The sequence below is a fragment of the Carettochelys insculpta genome, unplaced genomic scaffold (genome assembly GCF_033958435.1).
Source record: "Carettochelys insculpta isolate YL-2023 unplaced genomic scaffold, ASM3395843v1 scaffold_0108, whole genome shotgun sequence".
Classification (NCBI taxonomy): Eukaryota; Metazoa; Chordata; order Testudines; family Carettochelyidae; genus Carettochelys; species Carettochelys insculpta.
This window is the reverse complement of record NW_027439145.1, coordinates 17,501-25,175: the sequence shown is the minus strand read 5'-3', so window position 1 is coordinate 25,175 and position 7,675 is coordinate 17,501. Positions and strand designations below refer to the sequence as shown.

The 7,675-nt window shown below is 63.8% G+C and overlaps 1 non-coding gene across 1 annotated transcript; it reads right to left on the bottom strand.

Moving 5' to 3' along the window:
• Nucleotides 1-3,259: 3,259 nt before the first annotated feature.
• LOC142006686 (5S ribosomal RNA) lies at nucleotides 3,260-3,378 on the bottom strand. The gene has a single exon (XR_012643733.1). It is a non-coding gene; the product is annotated as a 5S ribosomal RNA (ribosomal RNA).
• Nucleotides 3,379-7,675: the final 4,297 nt, after the last annotated feature.

Below are 7,675 nucleotides of genomic sequence, written 5' to 3'. Positions count from 1 at the left end.
GCGGGGGTTGACCTGGTGGCCGATTCGCTCCCCGGGCACCAGGTCAACCTCCGCTGCTTTCAGCGGGGGTTGACCTGGTGGCCGATTCCCTCCCCGGGCACCAGGTCAACCTCCGCTGCTTTCAGCGGGGGTTGACCTGGTGGCCGATTCCCTCCCCGGGCACCAGGTCAACCTCCGCTGCTTTCAGCGGGGGTTGACCTGGTGGCCGATTCGCTCCCCGGGCACCAGGTCAACCTCCGCTGCTTTCAGCGGGGGTTGACCTGGTGGCCGATTCCCTCCCCGGGCACCAGGTCAACCTCCGCTGCTTTCAGCGGGGGTTGACCTGGTGGCCGATTCCCTCCCCGGGCACCAGGTCAACCTCCGCTGCTTTCAGCGGGGGTTGACCTGGTGGCCGATTCGCTCCCCGGGCACCAGGTCAACCTCCGCTGCTTTCAGCGGGGGTTGACCTGGTGGCCGATTCCCTCCCCGGGCACCAGGTCAACCTCCGCTGCTTTCAGCGGGGGTTGACCTGGTGGCCGATTCCCTCCCCGGGCACCAGGTCAACCTCCGCTGCTTTCAGCGGGGGTTGACCTGGTGGCCGATTCGCTCCCCGGGCACCAGGTCAACCTCCGCTGCTTTCAGCGGGGGTTGACCTGGTGGCCCATTCGCTCCCCGGGCACCAGGTCAACCTCCGTTGCTTTCAGCGGGGGTTGACCTGGTGGCCGATTCGCTCCCCGGGCACCAGGTCAACCTCCGGTGCTTTCAGCGGGGGTTGACCTGGTGGCCGATTCCCTCCCCGGGCACCAGGTCAACCTCCGGTGCTTTCAGCGGGGGTTGACCTGGTGGCCGATTCCCTTCCCGGGCACCAGGTCAACCTCCGGTGCTTTCAGCGGGGGTTGACCTGGTGGCCGATTCCCTCCCCGGGCACCAGGTCAACCTCCGGTGCTTTCAGCGGGGGTTGACCTGGTGGCCGATTCGCTCCCCGGGCACCAGGTCAACCTCCGCTGCTTTCAGCGGGGGTTGACCTGGTGGCCCATTCGCTCCCCGGGCACCAGGTCAACCGCACCCTTTTTCGGCCGCCTTCGCCTCCAAATTTTTCCCCCCGTTTCCTTGCCCACTCCTCGGTCACTTCATACGCCCTCCCCCTTACATCCACCGTACGCAACACCTCCACCGGGCTTAATAGTCCACAACCGGGACCCAGGGCCTTCCCCGCTCTCAACAACCTCCACCCACGGTCCCCCTCCACCGGGCTTAATAGTCCACAACCGGGTCCCAGGGCCTTCCCCGCTCTCAACAACCTCCACCCACGGTCCCCCTCCACCGGGCTTAATAGTCCACAACCGAGACCCAGGGCCTTCCCCGCTCTCAACAACCTCCACCCACGGTCCCCCTCCACCGGGCTTAATAGTCCACAACCGGGTCCCAGGGCCTTCCCCGCTCTCAACAACCTCCACCCACGGTCCCCCTCCACCGGGCTTAATAGTCCACAACCGGGACCCAGGGCCTTCCCCGCTCTCAACAACCTCCACCCACGGTCCCCCTCCACCGGGCTTAATAGTCCACAACCGGGTCCCAGGGCCTTCCCCGCTCTCAACAACCTCCACCCACGGTCCCCCTCCACCGGGCTTAATAGTCCACAACCGAGACCCAGGGCCTTCCCCGCTCTCAACAACCTCCACCCACGGTCCCCCTCCACCGGGCTTAATAGTCCACAACCGGGTCCCAGGGCCTTCCCCGCTCTCAACAACCTCCACCCACGGTCCCCCTCCACCGGGCTTAATAGTCCACAACCGGGACCCAGGGCCTTCCCCGCTCTCAACAACCTCCACCCACGGTCCCCCTCCACCGGGCTTAATAGTCCACAACCGGGACCCAGGGCCTTCCCCGCTCTCAACAACCTCCACCCACGGTCCCCCTCCACCGGGCTTAATAGTCCACAACCGGGTCCCAGGGCCTTCCCCGCTCTCAACAACCTCCACCCACGGTCCCCCTCCACCGGGCTTAATAGTCCACAACCGGGACCCAGGGCCTTCCCCGCTCTCAACAACCTCCACCCACGGTCCCCCTCCACCGGGCTTAATAGTCCACAACCGGGTCCCAGGGCCTTCCCCGCTCTCAACAACCTCCACCCACGGTCCCCCTCCACCGGGCTTAATAGTCCACAACCGAGACCCAGGGCCTTCCCCGCTCTCAACAACCTCCACCCACGGTCCCCCTCCACCGGGCTTAATAGTCCACAACCGGGTCCCAGGGCCTTCCCCGCTCTCAACAACCTCCACCCACGGTCCCCCTCCACCGGGCTTAATAGTCCACAACCGGGACCCAGGGCCTTCCCCGCTCTCAACAACCTCCACCCACGGTCCCCCTCCACCGGGCTTAATAGTCCACAACCGAGACCCAGGGCCTTCCCCGCTCTCAACAACCTCCACCCACGGTCCCCCTCCACCGGGCTTAATAGTCCACAACCGGGACCCAGGGCCTTCCCCGCTCTCAACAACCTCCCCCCACGGTCCCCCTCCACCGGGCTTAATAGTCCACAACCGAGACCCAGGGCCTTCCCCGCTCTCAACAACCTCCACCCACGGTCCCCCTCCACCGGGCTTAATAGTCCACAACCGGGACCCAGGGCCTTCCCCGCTCTCAACAACCTCCACCCACGGTCCCCCTCCACCGGGCTTAATAGTCCACAACCGAGACCCAGGGCCTTCCCCGCTCTCAACAACCTCCACCCACGGTCCCCCTCCACCGGGCTTAATAGTCCACAACCGGGACCCAGGGCCTTCCCCGCTCTCAACAACCTCCCCCCACGGTCCCCCTCCACCGGGCTTAATAGTCCACAACCGAGACCCAGGGCCTTCCCCGCTCTCAACAACCTCCACCCACGGTCCCCCAAGACGCACGTTCCAAGCCTTAACCCTCAGACCATCCACCCCCCGGGCGGGACCCCACACCCACCTGACCCCAACTCACTCCCACCAAAAACACCACCACCGCCACCGCCTCAACGGCCTGCCCCACCCAGCACTCCCACACACACACCTGCCCCACCAACGCTCCACACACGCTTTCTTCCCTCTCCCCGACCCGACCCAAGCCATCGCACCGCACCGGGTGAGGGCCTAAGCTTCCTCGCCCGCCCCCCCGCCCCCGACACGCAGGCAGGCAGAGGGAAAGGCCTCAGCGCCCCCCAGGACCGTCGCGCCGCCTTGGCCTCACGGCTTCCCTGCTCCCGCACGGCAGACACACGCCCCGCTCTACCCCCGCTGGGGCCAAAAGCTGCCTACGGCACCTGGGATTCCCAGGCGGTCACCCATCCAGGTACTAGCCAGGCCCGGGACGGTTTACCTTCCGAGATCGGACGAGATCGGGGGCATTCGGTCCGGTATGGCCGTAGGCCCCCGCCTCCCCGGGCTTTAGCGTCAGCAGCCTGGCCTCAGTCAGCCGGGCCCAAACAATTAACCCGGAGGCCGGGCCGAGGGAAAACTTCCTCCGAGCCGGCCCAAGGGGAAGGGAGGACGAGGACGCCGGGCCCGGGAGGTGACAGGACGTGCACGTCAGACCCGGGAAGCTGTGCGCCCCGAGGTTAACCCCCGGGCCGGGGCGGGGAGAGAAAAATGTTCTAAGTCCGGTAGGGACAGCAGGTCAACCCCGGTCCGAGGCGGGGAGAGAAATTTTCCAAGTCCGGCAGGGACAGCAGGTCAACCCCGGCCGCCGTAGCAGAGGTTGACCTGGTGTCCGATTCGCTCCCCGGGCACCAGGTCAACCTCGGGCGCTTTAGCGGAGGTTGACCTGGTGTCCGATTCGCTCCCCGGGCACCAGGTCAACCTCGGGCGCCTTAGCAGAGGTTGACCTGGTGTCCGATTCGCTCCCCGGGCACCAGGTAAACCGTGGCCGCTTTCAGCGGAGGTTGACCTGGTGGCCGATCCCCTCCTCGGGCTCCAAGTCCGGCAGGGACAGCAGGTGAACCCCGGCCGCTTTAGCAGAGGTTGACCTGGTGTCCGATTCGCTCCCCGGGCACCAGGTAAACCGTGGCCGCTTTCAGCGGAGGTTGACCTGGTGGCCGATCCCCTCCTCGGGCTCCAAGTCCGGCAGGGACAGCAGGTCAACCCCGGCCGCTTTAGCAGAGGTTGACCTGGTGTCCGATTCGCTCCCCGGGCACCAGGTAAACCGTGGCCGCTTTCAGCGGAGGTTGACCTGGTGGCCGATCCCCTCCTCGGGCTCCAAGTCCGGCAGGGACAACAGGTCAACCCCGGTTCCGGGCGGGGAGAGAAAAATTTTCTAAGTCCGGCAGGGACAGCAGGTCAACCCCGGCCGCCGTAGCAGAGGTTGACCTGGTGTCCGATTCGCTCCCCGGGCACCAGGTCAACCTCGGGCGCCTTAGCAGAGGTTGACCTGGTGTCCGATTCGCTCCCCGGGCACCAGGTAAACCGTGGCCGCTTTCAGCGGAGGTTGACCTGGTGGCCGATCCCCTCCTCGGGCTCCAAGTCCGGCAGGGACAGCAGGTGAACCCCGGCCGCTTTAGCAGAGGTTGACCTGGTGTCCGATTCGCTCCCCGGGCACCAGGTAAACCGTGGCCGCTTTCAGCGGAGGTTGACCTGGTGGCCGATCCCCTCCTCGGGCTCCAAGTCCGGCACGGACAGCAGGTCAACCCCGGCCGCTTTAGCAGAGGTTGACCTGGTGTCCGATTCGCTCCCCGGGCACCAGGTAAACCGTGGCCGCTTTCAGCGGAGGTTGACCTGGTGGCCGATCCCCTCCTCGGGCTCCAAGTCCGGCAGGGACAGCAGGTCAACCCCGGCCGCTTTAGCAGAGGTTGACCTGGTGTCCGATTCGCTCCCCGGGCACCAGGTAAACCGTGGCCGCTTTCAGCGGAGGTTGACCTGGTGGCCGATCCCCTCCTCGGGCTCCAAGTCCGGCAGGGACAACAGGTCAACCCCGGTTCCGGGCGGGGAGAGAAAAATTTTCTAAGTCCGGCAGGGACAGCAGGTCAACCCCGGCCGCCGTAGCAGAGGTTGACCTGGTGTCCGATTCGCTCCCCGGGCACCAGGTCAACCTCGGGCGCCTTAGCAGAGGTTGACCTGGTGTCCGATTCGCTCCCCGGGCACCAGGTAAACCGTGGCCGCTTTCAGCGGAGGTTGACCTGGTGGCCGATCCCCTCCTCGGGCTCCAAGTCCGGCAGGGACAGCAGGTGAACCCCGGCCGCTTTAGCAGAGGTTGACCTGGTGTCCGATTCGCTCCCCGGGCACCAGGTAAACCGTGGCCGCTTTCAGCGGAGGTTGACCTGGTGGCCGATCCCCTCCTCGGGCTCCAAGTCCGGCACGGACAGCAGGTCAACCCCGGCCGCTTTAGCAGAGGTTGACCTGGTGTCCGATTCGCTCCCCGGGCACCAGGTAAACCGTGGCCGCTTTCAGCGGAGGTTGACCTGGTGGCCGATCCCCTCCTCGGGCTCCAAGTCCGGCAGGGACAGCAGGTCAACCCCGGCCGCTTCAGCTGAGGTTGACCTGGTGTCCGATTCGCTCCCCGGGCACCAGGTAAACCGTGGCCGCTTTCAGCGGAGGTTGACCTGGTGGCCGATCCCCTCCTGGGGCTCCAAGTCCGGCAGGGACAACAGGTCAACCCCGGTCCCAGGCGGGAGAGAAAAATTTTCTAAGTCCGGCAGGGACAACAGGTCAACCCCGGTTCCGAGCGGGAGAGAAAAATTTTCTAAGTCCGGCAGGGACAACAGGTCAACCCCGGTCCCAGGCGGCAGAGAAAAATTTTCTAAGTCCGGCAGGGACAACAGGTCAACCCCGGTCCCAGGCGGGAGAGAAAAAATTTCTAAGTCCGGCAGGGACAACAGGTCAACCCCGGTCCCAGGCTGGAGAGAAAAATTTTCTAAGTCCGGCAGGGACAGCAGGTCAACCCCGGCCGCTTTAGCAGAGGTTGACCTGGTGTCCGATTCGCTCCCCGGGCACCAGGTCAACCTCTGGCGCTTTAGCAGAGGTTGACCTGGTGTCAGATTCGCTCCCCGGGCACCAGGTCAACCTCGGTCGCTTTAGCAGAGGTTGACCTGGTGTCCGATTCGCTCCCCGGGCACCAGGTAAACCGTGGCCGCTTTCAGCGGAGGTTGACCTGGTGGCCGATCCCCTCCTGGGGCTCCAAGTCCGGCAGGGACAGCAGGTCAACCCCGGTCCCAGGCGGGGAGAGAAAAAATTTCTAAGTCCGGCAGGGACAACAGGTCAACCCCGGTCCCAGGCTGGAGAGAAAAATTTTCCAAGTCCGGCAGGGACAGCAGGTCAACCCCGGCCGCTTCAGCTGAGGTTGACCTGGTGTCCGATTCGCTCCCCGGGCACCAGGTAAACCGTGGCCGCTTTCAGCGGAGGTTTACCTGGTGGCCGATCCCCTCCTCGGGCTCCAAGTCCGGCAGGGACAACAGGTCAACCCCGGTCCCAGGCGGGAGAGAAAAATTTTCTAAGTCCGGCAGGGACAACAGGTCAACCCCGGTTCCGAGCGGGAGAGAAAAATTTTCTAAGTCCGGCAGGGACAACAGGTCAACCCCGGTCCCAGGCGGCAGAGAAAAAATTTCTAAGTCCGGCAGGGACAACAGGTCAACCCCGGTACCGGGCGGGAGAGAAAAAATTTCTAAGTCCGGCAGGGACAACAGGTCAACCCCGGTCCCAGGCGGCAGAGAAAAAATTTCTAAGTCCGGCAGGGACAACAGGTCAACCCCGGTCCCGGGCGGGAGAGAAAAATTTTCTAAGTCCGGCAGGGACAACAGGTCAACCCCGGTCCCAGGCGGCAGAGAAAAAATTTCTAAGTCCGGCAGGGACAACAGGTCAACCCCGGTCCCAGGCGGGAGAGAAAAATTTTCTAAGTCCGGCAGGGACAACAGGTCAACCCCGGTCCCAGGCGGCAGAGAAAAAATTTCTAAGTCCGGCAGGGACAACAGGTCAACCCCGGTACCGGGCGGGAGAGAAAAAATTTCTAAGTCCGGCAGGGACAACAGGTCAACCCCGGTCCCAGGCTGGAGAGAAAAAATTTCTAAGTCCGGCAGGGACAACAGGTCAACCCCGGTCCCAGGCGGCAGAGAAAAAATTTCTAAGTCCGGCAGGGACAACAGGTCAACCCCGGTCCCAGGCGGCAGAGAAAAAATTTCTAAGTCCGGCAGGGACAACAGGTCAACCCCGGTCCCAGGCGGCAGAGAAAAAATTTCTAAGTCCGGCAGGGACAACAGGTCAACCCCGGTCCCAGGCGGGAGAGAAAAATTTTCTAAGTCCGGCAGGGACAACAGGTCAACCCCGGTCCCAGGCGGCAGAGAAAAATTTTCTAAGTCCGGCAGGGACAACAGGTCAACCCCGGTCCCAGGCGGCAGAGAAAAAATTTCTAAGTCCGGCAGGGACAACAGGTCAACCCCGGTCCCAGGCTGGAGAGAAAAAATTTCTAAGTCCGGCAGGGACAACAGGTCAACCCCGGTCCCAGGCGGGAGAGAAAAAATTTCTAAGTCCGGCAGGGACAACAGGTCAACCCCGGTCCCGGGCTGGAGAGAAAAATTTTCTAAGTCCGGCAGGGACAACAGGTCAACCCCGGTCCCGGGCTGGAGAGAAAAAATTTCTAAGTCCGGCAGGGACAACAGGTCAACCCCGGTCCCAGGCGGGAGAGAAAAAATTTCTAAGTCCGGCAGGGACAACAGGTCAACCCCGGTCCCAGGCGGCAGAGA